Here is a 25,637-nt window from a genome sequence, read left to right on the forward strand (position 1 = left end):
ACTGGTGCTCCGCCCGCGTATCCCGTTAGCACAGGCGGGGTTCCCATACCATTTTCACCTATCAAAAAAAAAACCCCACCACTAGATGGAGTGGCGACCTCAAATGTATTGCAGGGAGTCAGTGGATGCAGGTGGCTCAGGACCGTTTCTTATGATAGTTTATGGGGGAGGCCTATGTCCAGCAGTGGACAGATGATGATGAGATACAGTAAATAATTACGGTGAAGTGATACATGATTTAAGATTGTATTTTACAAAAAGCTTCAAATGTTATTTTGATTTAAAAACAAAAGTGCTGGACCGATTTTAATAAAATTAATGTGTGCTCCAGGATAGAATAGGCCACCCCTTCCTTTCCCGTGGGTGTCGTAAGAGCCGACTGAAGAAGGGCGAGAAATGGCAGTAGTATCCCTCTTAAAACATCTCTAAAGCCTGATTGCGGTTGCTACTCAACCTGCTAAGTATAGTAACTACAGGCAAAACTTCCCTTATGGGAAAGATTTACGTATAGCATTGGAAAGTTAACCGCTGAAATAATGATAATAACAATTCTGAGTTATGATCTTTAATTTGCTGTAATTTTTATTATACATTTCTAAAATTCGATTTCCTTTTAACATTGTTTTTTTTTTTAAATCTGTTAAGTTCTAATAGTTATAAATAGTTCGGAATGGTACCTGCTGCTGATTTACACCACCGTACAAACCGCCACAAACTAAAGTATCATCCCAACCATCTGGACGAGTGGCGGTCTTTCACCGTGCGTTTTTCAAGGCACTTTCTTCCACGCACAACCATTCTTTGGAATCAACTTTCAGCAGCTGTATTTCCGAACCGATATGAAATCATGACCTTCAAGAAAAGAGCATATTCCTTTTTAAAAGGCTGGCAGCACACGTGCAATGCCTTTGGTGTTATGTGTGATCATGGGCGGCGGTAGTCACTTACCATCAGGTGAGCTGCATGCTCGTTTGCCCCGTGTTATATAAAAAAAAAGTTATAAATTATTAGAAGCTCTCTCTTACTATTTGGTTATTAATCTATCTATCTCTATTTAAGAGCTGCGCTCTTGTCGGTGGAGCTCTTGCCACTCACTACGATTTTCAGCGAGTCTCCTCACCTCTTGATACGACACGACACCAACTCCTACCTTGATCTGCCTGATGTAACTATGTCTCGGTCTCCCTCTTCCTTCTTCCTTCTATCTTACCTTCTATTATAATGTTCATAAGTTTGTCGTGTCGTATCAAGTGTCCTAACATTTGGTTATTATCATTATACATATTTTATTACGTATATTTTGTGAGTGTCGTGAGAATGTAGCATCTGCTTTCTCGAATATTATATTATATATTTTTATTTATATCAAGTATTATTCCATTGAGAGGCACAAGTCTTTCAATACAGTCTGTATCATTGAATGCTAGGGAATAAATTTGAGTATATATAAAATATATATATAAAAAATATATAATTTTCTTTCATCTTTAATATCTTACTACAACAGTGGAAAGAGGGAATAATTATTTACAATATTATGAAAGTAAATGAATTTTAGTATTATACATATATAATGAATAATATTTTATAATATAATGTAATAATATTTTATTTTTTTACCAGATGGAGACTTTGTACAAAAGTCGATTGCTTGGATACCTCTGTCCCATTCGTGTTTCAACCGTGAAGCAGTTGTGTTTGCATGGCTGTGTTTCGGTTTGAAGGGTGGGATATGGCGTGAATTTATTGGGTACACAGGAATAACACTTGAGTCCTCAGGAATGGCAACGCATGGGAGGTATCATGGGCGAAACAGTATACTCTGTTATGTCCATGGTACTGCTCATGTCTATAGGCGACGGTTACCACTTTCCATCAGATGGGCCGACAGCTTGTTTGCCATTCTAAGTTGTATAAAAAAAAATTCTTTGTAATATGTATTCTAATTAAATTGTGTCCCAGTCAGTTCTTTTGATTTAAAAACTAAACTACTGTACCGATTTCGATAAAATTTCAACGGGACCAATCTGTAAGTATTTCTGTTTAAATAAAACAAGAATTTTCCAAATAGGTTTACAACTGACGCAGTTATGATGGTACAAACGTACAAAAAGGCAACTGAATTGAAAACCCTTTTTAGAACTCTTTGAAGTGTTGGGATAAAAGAAATGGCCCCACCAATCCTCGACATCATTTTAGATCAAGTTTGTATCTCAAATTTGAACGACTTTTTTTTGCCTTTCGTAGAGTTAATATTTGGTTTTCCTTATTTATTTAATGGGACAGTTTACGGTGGCGTTTCTAATGAGCTTACATTTTTTTTTTTCTGAGTCTTTAATTAATGAAGGAAAAATTTTGTGTCAGTCTACACTTTTATTAAATACAGGTGTGTAGCGACCTTTGTACCTTACATAGGCATATCATCTACATATCAGCCTTTAACTGTCCACTGCTGAACCCTTGGAGGGTTTTTCCAGTAGTTGCCACGCTTGGCAGGCGGATTGGCAATTGCAGTCAGGTTTTAGAGATGTTTAAAAGGGACGCTGCTGCCCATCCCTCGCTCTCTCTTAGTCAACTCTTACGATATGCTCGAGAAAGGAAGGGGTGGCCTATTCTATGCTGGGACCACACAGCACATCAGAATAAGCAATTTATTTATCATGGGGAGTGCTGTGAGGAATTGTTCGGATTAATACCTGCTGCTAATTTTACCACCATACAATGCGCCATTAACTAAAGTTTTGTTCCAACCATCTGGACGAGTGGCGGTCTTCCACCGTGCGTTTTTCAAGGCACTTTCTTTCACGCTCAACCACTCTTTGGAATCAACTTCCAGCAGCAGTATTTCCGAACCGATACGACATCATAACCTTCAAGAAAAGAGTATATTCCTTTTTAAAAGGCCGGCAGCACACCTGCAATGCCTTTGGTGTTCTGGGTGATCATGGGCGGCGGTAGTCACTTACCATCAGGTGAGCCGCATGATCGTTTGCTCCCTGTGTTGTAAAAAAAAAAAATTAAATAAAAATCCATTTATTTCTACCATTAAAATCTATACTGTATATTTCTTTTTTTTTTTATTTAATTTTAATTCGACAGTTTAGTTTCTCTTTTCTTCTTATCAGCTATAGTATAAGTGGCAACCCTAATAACGTGCGAGTTTGTATCGAATCTATAGTGTTATTTAAGGGCCATTGATTGATAATCTGCTTTGTTGCGAGGATACATACGTCGTGTCTTTTATGGTGCGACACTAGTGTTGCTTATAGCTTATCGATAATGTTCACCCAGAATAATCTATACCAGAGGGAGACTGTACAAAAGTCGTTTGCTTGGCCACCTCTGTCCTATTCGTGTTTTTACCGTGAAGCAGTTGTGTTTGCATAGCTGTGTTTCGGTTTGAAGGGTGGGATATGGCGTGAATTTACAGGGTACAGAGGAATAATACCCGAGTCCTCAGAAATGCAACGCGTGGGGGGTATCATGGGCAAAACAGTATACTCTGTAATGTCCATGGTACTGCTCATGTCTATAGGCGACGGTTACCAGTTTCCATCAGATGGGCCGTCAGTTTGTATAAAAAAAATCTAAATATCTATTGGCTAGAAACAGTATCAAATAAATCAATCGAATCGAATCGATTATTGATGTTATATTTTACGCAATTTATTCGTATTAGTTTTTGTGTGATATCGGAACAAACATGCAATCAAACAGACAAGTTATCATCTATTGGTTTTATTAAGATACTCACGTTAGTACTTTAAGTTTTTTATTTTTCTGAAGTGAATACTTTTTTAGGTGCTTTGGGCATTTTTTGAGATGGGGAAAAAACCATTGAACTCGCAAAAATGTTACCGTTATTTTAACTGACACCTCTGTATATAAGTATCTATATATATTGTGTATGTACGTACATAAACACACATGCATGTTGACATTTTTTGAGACGGAAATAACCATTGAACTCGCGAACTTGTTACCGTAATCGGCACTTCTGACAATTAAAAAAAAACGTACATATTGTTTGAGTTTTCATTTCTGTCGGCACTCTCAGAATGCCACTGTAAATTTTTTATACACAGATTCAAATTTACAAATGCAAATTCAAATCGTCTTTATTCAAATAGACTTATTTACAAGCGCTTTTAAATTGTCATTTTTTAAATATACTGCAGGATTCGGAATGTTGTTATCTGTTGAGACGAGCCCGCAAGAAACTCAACAGTTACTCTTTTAAATCTCTGTTAACATTATGTGTATTTATTTAAATGTACTATGTCTAAAATTACATGTTCGTAAACGTCCGTGCATGATCGACTAACAGCATGCACGCTTGTCATTCAAGTAATCGTTTAGTGCGTAATAGGCTTTGTTCAATAAATGTTTCTAGCGTGGCAACTGTTGGTAAAACCCTTCATGAGGGAGGATTTTGTCCAGCAGTGGACAGTCAATGGCTGGTATGATGAAGATGGTGATGACACAGAGTTTTATGTACAGATATCGACTAATAAAAATTTTATTGTATCATTAAAATACTAGTAGCATAATCGATTATTCGTGAAATCGAATTGTCGATTAGTAATCGATATACGATTTAGTGTAGACAACACTACACTACTGTCAGTACAGTGTGTTAACAACGATGATATTGGGTTTAATAGTGATAGATTATCACTGAGACGCCGCGATGGCTGTGCTTTAGTTACTTCAACACGGATGGCTGTATGCGTTATTTCTTTGGTACGGTGCGTATCTATAATTTTTTTTTTTTTATATACTGTTGGATGATTTATTGATACCAAAGACAGCGTATCGATGGCATACGTATATTGAATATAAAATAGAGTGGCAAGTGTGAGTTGTGTAAAAATTAACACTAAGGTTGCGTTCACGTTTTATATCCGTGATATTTGAATGCTAAACTGGTGAAATTAAATACACACTTTCAATCACAGTTTTTAACTCTTAGAGGTTATGTTTTAAAAATTCTGTTACGCTTTTTAAAGTCTGTATTTGAAAAATTTTAAGATTTTAGATTCGTAAGTAGTTTTAGCTGTGTATTAATTATATAAGTCACGCAGATAAGCAGTATCTTTTCAACAGACCCCAAAAAGAAGGGGATTCTCTATTCGGTTATATTTTTTTTTATGTTTGTTACCTCATAACTCCGTCAATTCTAAATTGATTTGGAGAATGACAATAAGTAAAAAAAAAATTGTAAAAACTGTATTCCTCACTGCATACTTAAGGAGTAAATTCCATTATCTTTTTGAAACTCACGAACGTAATCTTCGTTCCAATAATTCTCTCCAATTATCTTTCCCCTCTCACCGTACTGGTTACGCTTCAAACTCTTTTCTCCTACATTCTTCACGACTCTGGAACGCGCTTCCTGATGCCATTAAGAGACTACCGACTAAACCGTCTTTCAAAAAAAGCGTTCACGCTTACTTTTTATTTTTATCCGAGCAATAAGTGCTTTATATTATTCCCAAATTCGTGTATAATATAGTATATATCATATATGTGTAAGTATATTTGTTATTCATATATATTTATTCGTTTATATATGTAATTTTAGTATGTATGTATATCAATAATTAGTAGTACCGCATTGGAGTATTCTGACACTTCCCTATGGTTGATTGGGAGAGAATGCTTTTAGCATTAAGTCCGCCATGTACACATATTTGTACTAATGAATAAATAAATAAATAAATAAATACCTGATGACAAAAGATTATATAATGAAATAATTTAAATTTGTATTTTGTAATTATTGTGTATTTTAACAACAATAATAATAGTTTGTATAATTAATAATGTAACTGTAAACTATGGGTAGGTATATACCTGAAAATAAAGAGATTTCTTTTTATTTATTATCTGAAAGGGTATACTTACATATTAGTCGTATAAAAAGTCCGTCCGTCTGCCTATCACAGTGCTATATATAAGCAACTATTAATGCTACCGATTCGAAACGTAGAATAGTTTTTATTTTTAATTTTATTTAGATGTTATTATTCGTTTAAATTTAAATATTTTCAATATAAGCATATATATATATATATATATATATATATATATATATATATATATATATATATATATATATATATATATATATATATATATATATATATATATATATATATATATGTATATATATATTATAGATTCACTAAATTTGTTGTTCGCCCGTCCGTGTTCGTCTATCCGTCTGTTAATTTTCTTTTTCTTAAGAACGCGTGGAGGTATCAAGTTGAAATTAATATCATATACTCAGATCTGCGATCGTATAAAGCAGTGAAAAAATCAAGCTTTTAAATCGACGCCATCAAAAGATATGGCCATTTATGTTCCATTTATATTGCACATTTTGACATTCGCAAAGGTAATCAAAACTTATACTTCCCGTTGACTGAGAAACATTAAATTTGGCAAGAAACAATGTTACGTAGCAGAAGTAAAGGAAAGAAATCCGAAAACCGTTTTGTAGTTATTTCACAAAAAAAAAAAAAAAAAACAATTTTTTTGACTTGACGACTTTGTATGGAACCTTCGTTGCGCGAGTCCGGCTCGCACTTGACCGGCGTTTTTCTCATCTCTTTGTTACGTCACACAAGCTTGTCCACGGTCCTTTACAATTACATTTCAAGCACACGTTGAGGGTCGGCCGTAAGAAATTAACACGGGTTATCAGCGCCCCTCGACACCGCGCCGTACATTGTGTGAACAGCAGTATTTTCAATATAAGCTATATATATATATATATATATATATATATATATATATATATATATATATATATATATATATATATATATATATATATATATATATATATATATATATATATATATATATATATATATATATATCTTGAATGGGCGCAAATGTACTGGAATTAGGTCAAACGGACATAGCCGTGGTACGTGTCATATGGTATTTTTACGGGCGTTTGTGTTAAATAATGTTATGTCCGTGGTACTGCTCATGTTTATAGGCGACGGTTACCACTTCCTATCTGGTGGGCCGTCAGCTTGTTTGCCATTCTAAGTTATATAAAACATTTTATTCTACAAAAAAAAACACACACACATATATATATATATATATATATATATATATATATATATATATATATATATATATATATATATATATATATATATATATATATATATAAAAAACAAAAAAAACATATATTATATTAAATAATAATATATTAAAGCAAAATAACATATAAACGTAACGTGACCATTAATTTTAATTTAAATAAACCGAAGTCAATTTTGATGTGACAAAATCAGTTATTTTAATATAAAAATTAAACCACTAAACGGTTCTTGAGTGGCGACCGCGTACGGGTAAACGCGGTGTAGGACGACCCCCCACTAGATTGAGTGACAACATGAAATACATTGCAGGGAGTCAGTGGATGCAGGTGGCTCAGGACCGTTCTTTATGGCAGTCTATGGGGGAGGCTTATGTCCAGCAGTGGACGGATAATGGCTGAAATGGGTTTTGATAAAATTTCTGTGGGACCAGAACAAGCTGACGGCCCACCTGATGGAAAGTGGTAACCGTCGCCAATAGACATGAGCAGTATGCACCATGGACATAACATTATGATGTATTAAGAGGGACTCTTCTGTCTATCTCTTTTCACCATAAGTTCTCATAGTCGCTTTTTACGACACCTACGTGAAAGGAAGAGGTGGCCTATTCTATGTCGAAACCTACACGATATAGAATAGGCCATCCCATCCTTCACCTTAAAAAAACATACTTATATACAGTTTATTTTATCCGTCTGTGCATGGCGCCAACATTGATTAGCCAAGTTGTTATCGGGGATTACTTGAGCTCCTTAATAAGTGTTGGGTCAGCGTTCCTTTGTGATTAACTCTGTCTATTCATGGGCCAACAAGTCTTTGGTGCTTTGTAAGAGATGATACGGGTATGTCATGTCGTTTAGGTATTAATTATTTATTTATTTATAAAATATACACCAACTATATGTTCACAATAATTAAACAGACAGTGGGATATGGTAGTGAATTTACAGGGTACAGAGGAATAACACCTGAGTCCTCAGGAATGGCAACGCATGGGGAGTATCATGGTCGAAACAGTATACTCTGTTATGTCCATGGTACTGCTCATGTGTATATGCGACGGTTACAACTTTCCATCAGGTGGGCCGTCAGCTTGTTTGCCATTCTAAGTTGCATTAAAAAAAATTACGTTATATGCCCGTTTTGGGTTAGCATCTTACACCAATATATACCAAACTTGAATTCAATCAGTCTAGTAGTTTCTGACTAAATTGCCTATGACAGACAGATACGCGAGTGATCCTGTAAGAGTCCCATTTATTCCTTTCCAGGCACGGTACCCTAAAAAGTGAGAGAACGACGCAGTTTGTGATACAACGACGTCGTTCGTGTGCGGTCGAATTATACAAAATGTAAATCTCGGTAGCAAAATGGTTGAGCAATTTGCTACGCAAGAATGAGGGAGCAGGTGCAACAACGCATAGTACATTATTCTAATATATCTAAAGGCATTTTCAGAAAAAAAAATACCCGCGAGAGACTGTGTAAACTTAACCTGTATAGAAAGAAAACAAAGAAACTTTATTTTACATAAATATGCGACTACACCCACACAGGGGTTAAAAAAAAGAATTATGATAACGAAACTACCCACAAAACATTTATATATAAATAAAGAATATAAAATTAAAAAGAAAAACAATTCGTATTATAACAGTTTCATCCAAAATGTGTGTGTGTGTGTGTGTGTGTGTGTGTGTGTGTGTGTGTGCGTGCATCGTAACACCTGCAAAATGTGGTGCGTGCTTAGCATTTTGCTGTAGTGTCAGGTATAATTTTAATACTTTTCGTTTATCTCAAATTATAATATTAGTACAAATAAATAAACAAATGTAGAAAAAATTAAATATTTTCTTTTTATAAAATAATAGTAAGCAAGCGTGTTTCTGTGATTATATTTCTGTTATTTGTTGTTAATCAGACAAATATAATTAATTTGTTATTGTTTAATTAGATTTATCCTTATTGTGGTACAAGAAATAAATCAGAAAGTGTATTCAGTAATTTTCAGTTTTTTTTTTTTTACTAAACCATCAAAACCACGTACCCACACATGACCACAATCAAACATTGTGGACTCTATGTAAGAAAAAAAAAGTTAATTTTTTTAATATTTTTTTTTTTTTTACAGAAATATGACAACAACAAATATTTTCTTTTTATATAATAACTAGCGGTGGTCGTTTTTATAACATTTTAAAAAGTGGTTATTCTGACATAACGATAATAGTTGGACATATAGTATTGGGAAGTTTTTTGTAGTTATTGATATTTTAACTTCAATATTGTAGAACATACTTTTGTTCTATCACCAATAGTTTCCGCAGCGCACGCGACCAAAGATATTTTATAGCATTTTTTTTACACCTTGTGGGTACGCCGCTTCGATTGTACCTAGGTTAATCTATTTTATTATGCTCTGTGGGCAAGTGACGCATCAAAAACGACACAGAGCAGAGTGTAATTATCCCGCTTGCCGAGCGAACCCGTCGCGCGCGTGCATCGCAGTGAAAAATATACTATACACTTTTATGTTGGACAAATTAAGTAAAAACTATTCCGTGCTATTCTGCCCATCGAAGCCACCTAAAACAGCAAAGAAGACGAGGAGCTGTACTGCGGTGGTTAGGTCATCCACTTAAGCACACCAGCGCTGTACTCGTGAGTTGCAGCTGTCGAAGGTACGCATAACTTCCGCCTTTCGCCTTGTCCACCTTGAGTTATGTTACTAACGTTTTAGTAAAGATCCCTAATCTTTTCTAGCAATAAATATAGCCTATGTTACTCGGGGTGAACATAGCTTTCTAATGGTGAAAGAATTTTTGAAATCGACAAAGTAGTTTTTGTGTTTATTCATTGCAAAGATACATACACACAAAAATACAAATCTTTCCTCTTTATAATATTAGTGTAGACATAGATAAGTTAAGATACATTCAATGCAAAAACAAACCGAATGTATTGTAACTCAATATTGGTAAAAGTGGCACTTATTACATTTTGCTGATGTAAGAGAGATACATTGTACGCAAATACATATCGGATATAGCTTTCCAATTTTTAGATGGATCAAACAAATATGACCTTCATAAATATCTTGGCATCGGCTTCCTTACTTACCCATCTTCAAGTATATTTCCTAACCTATTCCTTTTTTCAAAATTAGGTTTTCAAATTGCCGTTTTTTTTTTATATATTTTTGCCAATTCCGGATATACTTTTGGTACTATAATAATTACGAATATATGATAAAGTAACGTACATATCACAGAATACTCTGTGATGCCCATGGTCGCCTTCGTGTGTTGTTATTTTTGAGGATTATCATGCTGTGTGATGGACGTGAAGTTTTGCGGGAGACCAATAATGTTATTTTTTATATTTAAATATTTTATTACGTACGACGTTACAGATGATATTTTAGTGACAAAACAAAAATTTTTATTTTTCTAATCAATTGAGCTGTAGGTCTATGGCCGACCTCTTTCTTACACTGTACCCGAGTACCTTGTAATTCGCCATATCCGAGGGAAATTCAAAGCGAAATACAATTTCATAATTATGTCTCAAAATTTATCGAGTTTACAACCTATAAGTGTTTTTTTTTTAATGGATGATAATGGAATGGTAACCTCGCCCGTGCTAACAGTATATGCTAGTGGGGCACCAGTGAGGGATGATAGGTGAGAATAAAACGACAGGTCAGTTAGCCCATCGTGATGAATACACCTGGAATTCAGCACGATGGTTTACAGGGGGGACAACGGGGAGGTCGACCTGATTGGGTATATTATTAGCAGCATTACCAACAATCCCTTCTTTTCTAATCTATAGGTGTTTTGTTAATCATCATCGTCTCCCCCGAATGGGAGTAGTGGTTAGGGTAGCGAAATATTAATTTTGTCAAAATGGAAGTTGTTACATTTTTTATTAACCGATTTCAAAGAAATCTCATTTTTTTTGGAATTTTTAAGTGTATTGGTATTCCGATTAAAAAATCTTTTTTATTTGAAAAGATATACTTTTATTTTGATCCCATAAAAAATCATCAAAATTGGTTCCATAATTTTTTATATTCCATAAGTTTATAATTCAAATCTACATGTCTGTTAGCAAGTTGGCAACAATTTGGGATTTTTGTACAAAATTATTTATTTTCGAATTACCACGTAACTCTGCCACCTGCCCAGTTTCAGAGAAGTCTAATATAATTAATAAATATTTATTTAGGAAACAGAGATAGCAGAATATATATTTTGTTTAATACAAAACAATTACAACACGTGTTTAAATTCTCATAAGAACTTATTACAATTTTAACACACAAATAATGTCCTATAATAACACGTTATTTCATAATCGCCCCACTAGAGGAAACCGTTTAGCTGCGTTTTGATAACGTTAATAAAATAATCGCTACTTAAACAATAACGTTAACCAATGAACCGTTAATTAATAAATATTTTCGATAAGAACCCTTCAATTTAGCGCAGGCGAAGGGCTCACGGACCGGGATTTTAATCCTGGGAGAGTTATGGCGGGCTTCTGAGGGACTCCCGTGCGGAAGTGAATTTATTACTGCCTCAGGACACCGGAGTCACATTCTTTATGAAAACTATGCGATATCTCATAGCGACCCTCTATTTGATTGCTTTGTGAACACGTTATTTATGTTAACGTTGTTATTGTGACAGTTAAAGAACTGTTATCACACTTTGTTTGAATATTAAAAGTTTTTATAACCTTTTTTGAGAGTAATCGTTATTTTGTTGTGTCTTTTATGAGTCCGACATATGATTCTTTGTTGTATTCATAATATAATAATTTATTTGTAAACTAATATGCTCTTATTGGCTTTTCAATAGTGATATTAAAGAAAAAGGCGATATTATAAATTTTATTATATAACACAGCATTATCTGTTTCAATTTCGTTAAAAAATTATAATCAATTATAACTACTTGTTATTGGTTACGTTAGTAAACATTATCAATCAAAAAACATCTATATAAACCTTAACACTCCAAATTGGGTAACAAACACTCCACATCACATATATACACAATCAAATTAATAATAACAGTGAAATTTTTCACAAATTAAAACATCATAATAACTAATAAAATAAATCGCAACTGTGAAAAAGAATCAACGGTTAAATGTTTATGTTGATTTAAAACAATTTTCAAATTAAAAACGGAGAGGCTTAAATTTAATTGAAAATTATTGCGGGAAGCGTGGAAGAGTACATAATAAATTAACCCTTGGCTGAAGATCCGAGTAACTCCGGCAAGATAATGATATCTACTATAATAGCGGGCTATTAACATAATAATAGCATAACTGTTATAACGTTGCCGAGCTGATAGGGTTGACGGTTACAGCGTAAAATTTACTCGATATTAGTCTTGTGTCCATTATGCGTGTGTAACTCAACCCTGAGGTGATTAGAATATTCAGACTGAATTTGCTGAGTTTGTTCTGAATAGCAGAGTAAACAGCTTAAAGTTTAGGAAACTTTTAAGGGCCGAGAGCGTTTTCAATCCACAACTAAAATAAAAGAGAAGAAAACTAGTAGAAAAATGTTTTAAACTTTTAAAAGACGACGAGAGAAAGGTATCATGTTATCCGCAAAATTGGACTTAATAGTGTAAACTAAATTGATTCGCGAACTACATTTTTAATTTTATCTTCTGGAACGTTATTACTATTATTGGTAATTTACGCATATTTAGTCTCTTATTCGTGACTAGTGACTAGCTGCGGTTTTGTCTGGGATCATATATGCTTACATTTTTTTGCCATAGCTTGTTTTTGTAACAAGTTCAATGTAACTAAGGTATTTAATTTGATTATGATTAATACTGTAGCTTTTGCAATTGTTTTTTAATTTGCAAAAAGAGTGGGATTTCGGTACGGGTTACCAGTATATAAAACACAGATAGAAATATAATTTACAGAGTTTAAATATATTTTTATTAATATATCTTATCGGCTGTTAATATTATATATAAAAATTGTTATTTACATATAAATAATTATGGAATGATGTAAAGTAGTATAAGTATCTGTTTATAAATACGTGAAGCAAAAACTTAGTACCCCTTTTTACGAAAATTGCGTATAAAGTATATATAATAAGTATAAGATTTGGCACACTTATAGTATATATAGAGAAGAAGTATAGAATGCTAATATTTATAAATTAGTCGTAAAAAATATATTAAATCAATAAAAAAAAAAATATTACACACATTACCATATATTTGACACACACATGCATGAATACTTATTAAATAATTATTTGTTTATTGTTAAAGTCTGTGATCAAATTGAGAATAGATTAATATTATTTGTCTTTAATATTATTTGTCTATAGTTTTACTAAATGTTAAACATAACCATAATAAATTCACTTATTACAATATATATTATGGTCGAATTTCTACCACTGGGCGATCACAAGGATGAATAATTATAAACTATGTGTTTTTGCTATATTATATACTTCGACATGTCTAAATTTCATTTCTATATTCAGTTTAATCAATCATAATTTATTCCCAATGGACAGAATCTCAATTTCTTATAGTCTATGATCTAGGAAAAAATGTAACTAGGATTGTCGATGGTTCTCTCTCTTCTGTTCGGCGTTTGATCAAATAGAATAGAATAGAATAGAAATCATTTATTCAAATAAACTTACATTGAAGCACTTTTGAAAAGTCATTACATTTTTTTTAATCTACCGCTGTCTCATCACAAGAAGAACGAGCAAGAAACTTGCGTGTTGCTCTTTTAAATAATTTTATTATTACTTTACATTTTTAAGTTAATTGTGTGAAATCAGCGTGTATCTATGATTATATTTTAGTTATTAATTAAATCGGAAAGATGTAATTAGTTTGATATTCTTTAATCAGAATACTTGTCAGTGTTACAAGAAATAAGTCAGTGTTACAAGAAATAAGTTAGTGTTACAAGAAATAAATCAGAAGGTGAATTCAGTAATTTTCAGTTTCATTTACCAAGCCATCAAAACCACGTGTGCCCACAATCAAACATTGTGGACACTGTGTAAGAAAAAAAAAAGATATTTTTTATTTATTTTTTTTCTACAGAAATATGGCAACCCTACAAGAATAACTGTCGTCTCGTTAGGGACGAGACAACGGCGATATTCATTGTCGCGCAGAGACGCGCATAACTCGTTATTTCTTTGTACAAATACAATGCAACACGACAAATTTTCGCTAAGGTGGTATTACCGTTATTTTCCCAACTAGGGGCGGACGTCTTGTCTTTAAATTGTTAAATTATTACGTTAACGCTTCGTAACGGTGTATAATTAACGTTATCACTGTGTTGTTTGCAACGGTGCTTTTGTTAATTATGTTTAACGTAACAGAAATAATGCGAACGCTTCTGACAATGGGTAATAAAATTATAATAATAAGTGGTAAAGTGTCGGTAAATTTTATTAAGAAGCGATAGAATATTTTCGTAATTGAATCACGATGGAGAGATTAATCTTAATTCAAAATAATGTATCAGAATAACCTTTTTTTTTTCAAATTCCAACTGCGATTCAATATTCAATATTATTTATTTGTGTGTGTATATGTATATATGTGTGTATATGTATGTATGTGTATATATATATGTGTATATATATATATATATATATATATATATATATATATATATATATATATATATATATATATATATATATAGACTTTGTATAAAAGTCGTTTGCTTAGACACCTTTGTCCCATTCGTGTTTCAACCGTGATGCAGTTGTGTTTGCATGGCTGTGTTTCGGTTTGAAGGTTAGGATATGGCGTGAATTTGCACTGTATAGAGGAATAACACATGAGTCCTCAGGAATGGCAACGCAATATTTTTCAAATCGGTTTAGAGCTGACAGAATTATGAGGTAATAAACATAAAAAGAAGTACAACCGATTTGAAAACTTCTTTCTTTTTGAAGTAGCTTAAAAGCAGTGGAAATTAAACCATTTTTTTTTATATTTTTCTTTATTTCTCTCTTTCTCTCTGTCTCTCTCCCTCTGTGTGTGTGTGTGTGTGTGCATGCGTGTGTGTGTGCATGCATGCGTGCTTGCGTGCGTGCGTGTTGTGAGCGTTTTTATGTGTGTGTGTGCGTTTCTATATCTATTTATCTGTATGCTTATTCTGGTATCATGCAGAAACTACTAGACTAATATTGAATTTAATTATTTTCCTAATGATCTAACTTAAAATACGATGTACATTTGATCTCGATACGCCATCTAGAATTAGTCACCTACTGCCTAATCCACGCGTACGCAGTCACAGGCAAAAGTTAGTTCATAATATTACTAAAAATTCTTCTTCCTACCTTTATCCCCATTACTATATGGGGTCGGCGTAATTATCTTTTTTATCTATATTACCAAAAGATTTGATTTCGTTTTACAACCGGCCGCCTGCCTGACATCAACCCTTTTCGTGTCGTTACTATACTAAGAATTTGTACAGAGGAATAACACCTGAGTCTTCAGGAATGGCAACGCATGGGGGGTATCATGGGCGAAACAGTATACTCTGTTATGTCCATGCTACTGCTCATGTCTATAGGCGACGGTTACTACTTTCCATCAGGCGGGCCGTCAGCTTGTTTGCCATTCTAAGTTGTATAAAAAAAATCTTATTGCCACTAATTGTACTTTATCGTAAAGAAAGTAATATGACACGTGGATGTTATCTTAATTCGAGTTTCTTATCCGTACCGTTACGATTATGGACGGGCTTATAACTGTCTGATGGAACAGTTGAGAAATATACCATTCCTAACCATTCCACTGTGGGTTCAGTTCCCTAATGGGCTCCATGACGACGGTTAGACAGTATTCTGATGGCGGGTCCTGTCGTTATTGTATTACGAAACGACGACTGTGTCAATTTAAAAGCAAATTAAACACCCATGTTCATCCTTTAATATTCGGGATGTGAATGAAACTGTAAACAAAGAATTTATATTAGCTACCTACTGTGTTGGCATGTTTAGACAATTTATTATCCGATTGAGGAGTAAAGGAGTGTAATGGTTTTCGGGTTCGTATATAAATAACGCTGGGTTGTTTTTGGTGAAGTGGTGGTGTTTATAGAGTGTTACTCCATCTAGATGTACGTGATCTATGTATTATTCTTATATCTCCAATACACTATGTCATTGACTTTAATATTTCTTTACACCATTGTTTTTAAGATGGGAACTCTTACAACTGAAACACACCTGCTGTACATCTCTGTTAATATTAATTTTGAAATAATACAAAGCCTAAGCCTAAAGCAAAGGGAACTGAATGGTAGAAATATGGCCAGCAGTGTTCGTCCTAAAACATCACTAAAAACCTAACTGTGGTTGCTAACCCGCTTGCCAAGTGTGGCAACTACAGGAATGACTCCCTTTATGTTCAGCAGTTAAAAATTATCGTCTAATATCATGATGTATGTACAGCAACTATAATAAATTAGATAGAGATGCATATTTGACATTGCAATTTATCCCAAACCAATCAGAGCTTTCTTCATAATGTCGATAGAGGTCGCTTTAGACGTACATACATCGACTAAGTATGTGAGGTGACGTACTAAAAAGGGCCTAGTTAAAAGTACCCGCAATTGACGAGAGCGTATGAATAGATTAATTAATGTGAAGGAAGGGAAAGTGGAGTATTTGGTTCGGAGCATTTGGCGTGCTATTGTTTCTGCCTACACCAGTGGGAGACAGGCGTGACGAACTTTTGCACACATTGAAAAATGTCTGCAGGGCGGACTTAATGCTTGATGGCATTCTCTATCAGTCAACCGTTACGATAAACAGAGTGAGTAAATAGCGGTGCATAGATTAAAAAAAAAAATGTAAATTAAATAAATATTTTGAACGCCAATTTATGATAAATAAACTTACAAACATATAGAATAATATACTTACAAAAAATATACACACGTAAATCACATACAATACATATATAAATAACCATACATAGTATATACTAAATTAATAAATATATAAATAATAACTAATCTAATAATATCTCATTAAAAATTTATTTATGTAGTATAGAGTATTTTATTTTATGAAACTTAGAATGGCAAACAAGCTGACGGCCCACCTGATGGAAAGTGGAATCCGTCGCCTATAGACATGATCAGTACCATGGACATAACAGAGTATACTGTTTCGCCCATGATACCCCCAAGCGTTGCCATTCCTTAAGACTCAAGTGTTATTCCCCTGTACCCTGTAAATTCATTGCCATATCTCACCCTTCAAACCGAAACACAGCCATGCAAACACAACTGCTTCACGGTAAAAACACGAATTGGACAGAAGTACACAAGCAAATGATTTTTGAACAAAATTTTCATCTGGTAAAAGTATATATATGTATCTCACGGACTAAAACCTATATCATTTACTATAGTCATAAAAATAATGAAAAAATATTTCCTTAAATGGTGCTTCTTACAAAGAAATAACAATAACTACTTGCAAACTTTCTGAATTACGGCGAATACGACGTCGCTCGAAGAGTGAGTGGGCTGGGCCGAAATTTATGCAACTGTACGTATTTGAAAATGTATGAAGTTGGTAAAGTATTTAAGAATTCATTCATTAAGAACTGAAGTGTGGAAGTAGTTTACAAATAATTATTAACTAGTTATATCTCGTAACTTTAGTCAATCAATCAGTGAGTATATAATAATATCTTATGTACAAAGTTAAGACATGATTTACCCTTGTACCAAATTTCATTCAAATTTATCAAATTTTCGCATTTATAATATTAATAGGAATTATTTACTATTTTTTTTATGCAACTTAGAATGGCAAACAAGCTGACGGCCCACCTGATGGAAAGTGGTAGTCGTCGCCTATAGACATGAACAGTAGCATGGACATAACAGAGTATACTCTTTCCCCTATGATAACCTCCATGCGTTGCCATTCCTGAGGACTCAGATATTATTCCTCTGTACACTGTAAATTTAATGCACCTGTTAAAGAAAACGACTAAAGGGTCAAAAGGGACGTAAAGAGGTTTCTTCATAAAAGAAATGCAAAACCTATATATATATATATATATATATATATATATATATATATATATATATATATAAATTGCATGTAATATATCTCCGTAAAAGGAACGTTAGGAAAGAGATTGTTAGCAAAGGAGTTTTCAGGCCCATTGCTAGCAATATGCCCTATTAGGTCGACCACGTGGTTCCCCCTGGAAACCATCATGAACAATTCTTGTTGAATTCGTCACGATGGACTAACTGACCTGCTTCATCCTCACCTATCATCTCTCACTGGTGCCCCGCCGGTGTATACCGATAGCACGGGTAGGGTTACCACTCCATTTTCATCTATTTAAAACATCTTTTGTCTTTATAAATCTTAAATTATAATCTAAGTTATGAATGGATCATGTTTGGAAACTATTTCCAATATTGGGAGCTATTAAATTAGATTAACGTAGATTATTATATTTCCATGGTTACATATGAATCAGTAACAGTAATTAAGGTTTCATTATGTAGAGTATTTGGGGATATATATACATATATATATATATATATATATATATATATATATATATATATATATATATATATATATATATATATATATATATATATATATATATATATATATATATATACAGTGAGTGTAAAAAGTATTCGTACACCTAGGGTTGTAATAAAAAAAATACGAATTTGATAGATTTTCCTCTATTTATTTAATTTAAATCAATACTGTTAAATAGTTTAACATTCCCGCACTTTGTTTATGATAATTTTAGTTTTTTTTAAAAAAAAATTATACAACATAAGAATATTTTTACGTTAACTATGCAAATAATGACAAACAAAAAGTATTCGTACATTCATTCTTTTTTAAATGAAATTCTGTATAAATCATTTAATCAATCGAATTTTTCATATGCCTACAATGCCAAGGTCATTTTTAATACGTAGGTATAGATATTAGACGTTTTAGTTGCACTCGTGACAAGTATAGACGTGTTTAGTTACAAAAATGGGTCGTAAAGCAAAAAAAACGAGTGAAGAGGAGAGAAAAATTATTATTAATTTGCATAATCAATGCAAATCATTATGTGAAATTGCAAAATTTGTCAATAGACCACGTTCAACCGTACAGATTGTAATTGATCGGTTTTCTATTACAAAAACACTAAAAAACAAACCCAGAGGTGGGGCGTCCATCAAAAATCACGCCTCGATTGGATCGGAAAATTTTAAATTGTGTAAAAAAAAATCCAAAAATTAGTGCCCCTCGAGTGTTACAAGAAATTAATAATATCAATGATTGCCATATTTCTGTCAGTACCGTTCGGAACGTATTACGTAGTAACGATTATCATGGAAGAACTGCGCGTAAAAAGTATTGGGTAAATGATATTAATAGAAAAAAAGATTAGAATTCGCAAAAAAATATATTAATGAAAAAAATCATTTTTGGCAAACTGTTATTTACTCAGATGAATCGAAATATAATATTTTCAAATCGGATGGACATCATATGGTATGGAGAAAACCTAATATGGAATATAAGAAAGAAAATTTATGTCCAACGGTAAAACACGGTGGTGGGTCAGTATTTGTATGGGGTTGCATGAGTGCTTTTGGGGTGGGAAAACTTGCATTTATTGATGGAATTAGGGATCACAAAACGTATATTAATATTTTAAAAGAGAATCTTCTCTCTAGTGCAGCTCAAATGGGTTTTAACAATAATTGGATATTTTTACAAGATAATGACCCTAAACATAAAGCATGGAATACTAAAGCATGGATCCTGTTTAACGCTCCAAAATACCTAGAGATTCCTCCTCAATCACCTGATATTAATATTATAGAGCATGTGTAGGATTATCTCGATAATAAAATTCGAAATCGACCAATTTCGAGTAAAGAAACACTAAAAATTGCGCTTCGCGAAGAATGGGCATTGATACCGTCTTCTTATATTTTCAAACTAGTTGATTCGATGCCGCAGAGACTCCAAGCTATCATCAATGCTAACGGTAGTCCAACAAAGTATTAATATTTTTTTAATATTCATTTACTTACAAATTTTATAAGTGTACGAATACTTTTTGTTTGTCATTATTTGCATAGTTAACGTAAAAATATTTTTATGTTGTATAATTTTTTTTATTAAAAAACAAAAATTATCATAAATAAAGTGCGGGAATGTTAAAATATTTAATAGTATTGATTTAAATTAGATAAATAAAAGAAAGTCTATCAAATTCGTATTTTTTTTATTACAACCCTAGGTGTACGAATACTTTCTACACTCACTGTATATACATTGACGTGTAGTTCCGGTGAAGAATAGGACACCACCTTTTTCGTGGATGTCATAAGAGGCGACTAAGAGAACTTAATGCTAGAGGGGTGGGCAGCAGCGTCCCTCTTAATACATCATCAAAGCTTGACTGCGGCTGCATGTCCACCTGTCAAGCATGAAACTACTGGCAAAAGCCTCTTTAGGCGTCCTACCTACGTCTACGTTTAGCGGTGGACAGTTAAAGGCTGTATATATATACATACATACATACATACATACACATCTGTCACGCCTGTCTCCCATTAGGGTAGGCAGAAACAATGGAACGCCAAATGCTTCGATTCAAACAAACCTCTTTCGCTTCTTCCACATTCATCAATCTTTTATATATATATATATATATATATATATATATATATATATATATATATATATCTATGTTTTTATTTATTTATATATATATATATATATATATATATATATATATATATATATATATATATATATATAATTGAATTAGATATAATTGAATTGAATTGAGTATTCAACAATTACTTCATAAAAATAACAGATAAAATATTAGAATCCATACATCGACTAGTGTTTTTATTATATGTTTTTTTTTATGGTATGGTATGTGTATGTATATAAATAATGGAATGGTAACCCCAACTACCCTATTGGTATATACTGGCAGGGCACTGGTGAGGGATGACAGATGAAAATCAAGTCAAGTCGATACACCATGATTCATTCACGTGGAATTAACTGCAAATATTCCCTGAGGGGACTACGAGGAGGTCGACTTTGTAGACATATTGTTTTGCGTAATAAGATCCCGGATTCGATTCCCGGTTGGGTTAATTTGGGAAACGAATTTTTATAAATTTGCTCGGGTCCGAGTGTTCTGGGTCGTATCTTCAGATGTTTACTGCCTGGTTCCTCATAGATAGATACTCTTTATTGTTTCCTCCATATGATTTAAATAGTAATTTTTTATAGATATTTACATAAAATGATCGCAGTGAGAAAACAATGGGCGACCTTATCGCTAAGAGCGATCTCTTCCAGGCTACCTTTGGATGGAGAGGAGTAATTATAAACAGTTTGATCGGAGGCACTCATATCAAAGTATTCTAGCTTGACGACTAGGCAATTAGTGTAATAAATATACTTATATATAATACATACACACACACACACAATTTATATATATATATATATATATATACGAGGTTTGTCCGGAAAGTACGTATAAAAGTTTTTTAAAAATTTTATTTTACAATTATTCAGGTAAATCAATTTTATCCCCTTCAAAGTACTCCCCCTGTGACATAATGCACTTGTGCCAACGCCGTTTCCACTGTGAGAAGGCTCCTTGAAAGTCCTCTGGTTGTAGGTTTCTCAGCTGCCCCGTCGTAGCTTTTTTTATCTCATTTATGTCCCCCAAATGCCGCCCCCGAAGTACCAATTTGGTTTTTGGGAACAAGAAGAAGTCACACGGGGCCAAATCCGGCGAATAGGGGGGGTGTTCGGTCACCGTAATGGAATTTTTACTCAAAAACTCACGGACAACAAGAGAGGTGTGGGCAGGGGCATTGTCGTGGTGAAGAATCCAACGCCCCTCTCGCGCCAATTCTGGACGAACTCGTGCCACACGAGCTTTGAGGCGTCTGAGCACATCGACGTAGAATTTTCCATCAACTGTCTGGCCTGGAGGGACGAATTCTTGATGGACAATCCCCCGAACATCGAAAAAAACAATCAACATTGTCTTGACATTTGAGCGGGATTTTCTTGATTTTTTTGTTCGTGGTTCCCCGGATGTCTTCCACTCTTTGCTTTCACGGCCATTCTTGCCGAGTTTCGAGAGAAACTTGATTACGACGCGCTGCTCTTCAACGGAAGCGGGCTCCATGCCGACGGGGTTTCGTTAAGAGGTAACTTCACAGATGGCGTGACAAGCCAGTTCGCACCGCACGGCGGTCAGACCAGAACTGAAGCATTGTTAGGGACATAAGGAAGGGGTCCTGCGCTTACCTGGCCTCCCCACTCCTCTTTCTCGCATTCCAGAACACTTTTATACGAACTTTCCGGACAGACCTCGTATATATATATTTATATTGATATACCTTGATATTTAAATTCTATTAATATTTTTTTTTGATGGGTGATAATGGTATGGTAACTCCGCCTGCGCTAACGAGATACGCTGGCGGAGCACCAGTGAAGGGTGATAGATGAGAATGAAAACAGGCCAGTGAGCCCATCATGATAAATTCATCAGGAATTAACCATGATAGTTTCCAGGGGGAACCGCGAGGAGGTCGACCTGGTTGGGTATATTGCTAGCAATGGGATTCTCAGTTTCCATTACTAAAAATCCCGTTCCCCCTTCTATTAATCATTAGAAAGCAGACAGTTAATTTATGCATCACTTTGGCAAGACGGAGTTCAAGTGTATTCTGCAAACTAACTCGATGCATAACTTTGTACTGTGACTTTATATAAATTAGTTTGGTTATGAAACTTGCAATGAAAATCCTGAACTCCAATATCTTGTTATTAATAAGTAGACTCAGCTAAGAAAACACTAACTAACACAAGCATATTGTACTAGCTTTTACCCGTGACTTTGTTCGCGCGTTCAGGGTGTTTAATTTATCTTATTCAATATTTTTACTTCGCGGCACCACACTTTCACAATTCTACAACACACACACACACACACACATATAAATATATATTGTCCCTGTAAATTAGTCATTACGGGGATATATGGAGACGCCTGCCCTCTGGTGGTGTGAGTGCCGTGCAACAACGCCTGTGTGTCAACTTTTACGCGGGAACAACCATCGACCTCCACGGCAGTGATTAAAAATATTAACAATCTTCGGTTATTTGGGGTGAGTTTAGGTTATTATTTATTATTATTATTGTTTATATATGCATACACGTAAATCGAGGAAAAATAGACAACGATAACACGAATTACGGGAGCCCTGAACCAGCACCTAAGTGTGAGATGAAGTGGGTGATGAAAGTCAATATTCCACCGAAATTCCTCTATATAACACAGGGTATTTGGATTGTCCGGGAAAAATAGTTTTTTTTTTTAATGGAATGAAATGGTAATCCCTCCTTTGTTATATGTATACACTGGCAGGGCATCAGTGAGGATGGAAGTAGATCAGTTGGGCCATTGTGACGAATTCAACAATAATTTACCATGATTATTACCTGTATCTGGAATCGCCATGGGGAAACCGAGGGGACATCGATTTGCTAAGGTACATTGCTAGCAATAGCTCTAATAGACTTCGTTACTAACAATCCCTTTCCCCCCGGGAGAAATTGTAGCTTATATTCTTCTCTAGACTAAATTTTAATAGTAAACAAGCAAACGACTTTTGTACAAAATCTCCCTCTGGTTTATTATTGTAAAACTATACCCAACTTTCAACTTTATTCGACATTTAGTTCCAAATAACATTATTTACTATAAAGGTTTTCAATACACAAAAGTGATTCACTTTTCGATTTCCACAATTCGAGATCGCTGCGTGAAACAACAATGGCATTGTTCGTCCGTCGGACAGCTAGTCTAGACTCTGTCTACTCAAATATTGTAATAGTTTACGCTGTAGCCAGTCTATTTCGTAAAGTCAACGTGAAATTGAATTTATATATATATTTTTTTTTTTTTGATGTGTGAATATGGTATGGTAACCCCGCCTGCGCTAACGGGATACGCTGGTGGAGCACCAGTGAAGGGTGATAGATGAGAATAAAAACAGGCCAGTTAGCCCATCATGATTAATTCATCAGGAATTAACCATGATAGTTTTCAGGGAGAACTGCGAGGAGGTCGACCTGGTTGGGTATATTGCTACCAATGGGATTCTCAGTCTCCATTACTAACAATCCCTTTCCCCCTGGTAATCGTGCGTTGTTCACACCGGTCTTTTGATATGACCAGATACAATATTTATAATATATAATAATTCAACTCCCGATTACCTCAAAATGTGCTTTGAGTTTTATGTCGATTCTCAGGGTCGTACATTGCGCAGCACGAGATCCCTTCGTTTAGTAACTCCTATTCATTCTTCTAAATTCTATTCCTATTCTTTCACTATCCAAGCTATCCGTCTCTGGAACTCCTTACCTCTTTCTATTAGATCAGCGCAATCTCTTGCCTCGTTCAAGAGGCAGGTAAAATCTCATTACCCATCTCTCTAATTTGCTTTGACATTTACTATGTGTGATTTATCTTGATCTATTTAGTATATTTATTTATGTATTATTATTTATATTATATATATATTTATGTATTATTATTTATATTATATATGTATGTTTATGTATTATTATTTTTATTATATATGTATGTTTATGTTATGTAATCTTATTTTTATATTTAGAATTTTTTGCATTTTGTCCTTCCTTCCTTTTATGCATTTACTGTGTCTGATTTGCGCCATCTACCTTTCGCTCTGTACTTATCCATTCTTTATGCCAGGTTGTCTGTAAGAGATTGCTTTTAGCGATAAGGCCGCCTTTTGTATATGCACATTCTGTATAAATACTCCTTGTATACATCTCTACTGTGCGCAATAAAGAGTTTATTATTATTATTATTATTACCCACGGTCGCTTTCTACTATCGTACGGCTCGCCATCGACAGGGAGTTCACCCTCATATCCTACAGCCTAAATGGTCGCGTACAACGCGGATTCAGAGATGTTTCCTCCCGCGAACACTCAGGTTATGGAATGAGCTCCCTGCCGAGGTTTTCCCAAGAGACTATACAGCATGGGGATCTTCAAAAAGGGGGTAAAGAGGTTTCTTCAGGGTCGGCAACGCGCGCGTAATACCTCTGGTATTGCAACTGCCATACCTGAGGATTTAGGTGTTATTCCTCTGTACCCAGTAAATTCACGCCATATCCCACCCTTCATACCGAAACACAGCCATGCAAACACGACTGCTCGGTAGAAACACGAATGGGACAAAGGTGTCCAAGCAAACGACTTTTGTACAAACTCTCCCTCTGGTATGTTAGTGTACATATTGTTATTGTTAATTTTTATAATCTGTATCGTTCTTTGAAAGGTTTTCATTCATTCATTCA

General features: G+C 34.1%; 1 protein-coding gene across 3 annotated transcripts in view; it reads left to right on the forward strand.

Annotated features, from left to right (window-relative positions):
- The window catches only part of LOC113518734 (cell adhesion molecule DSCAML1-like), a 261,553-nt gene that overhangs the window by 21,523 nt on the left and 214,393 nt on the right, over positions 1–25,637 (forward strand). Inside the window, exon 1 of one of the 3 annotated variants that reach the window (XM_052897624.1) lies at positions 9,541–9,808. The exons of the other annotated variants lie outside the window; for them this stretch is intronic. The gene's annotated coding sequence lies outside the window, so the exon portion shown is untranslated. Of the gene's footprint in view, positions 1–9,540; positions 9,809–25,637 lie in introns of those variants that run through there. 3 annotated transcript variants of the gene reach the window in all.

Source organism: Galleria mellonella, unplaced genomic scaffold, assembly GCF_026898425.1.
Source record: "Galleria mellonella isolate WM207_F2 unplaced genomic scaffold, CSIRO_AGI_GalMel_v1 utg377, whole genome shotgun sequence".
Taxonomy (NCBI): Eukaryota; Metazoa; Arthropoda; class Insecta; order Lepidoptera; family Pyralidae; genus Galleria; species Galleria mellonella.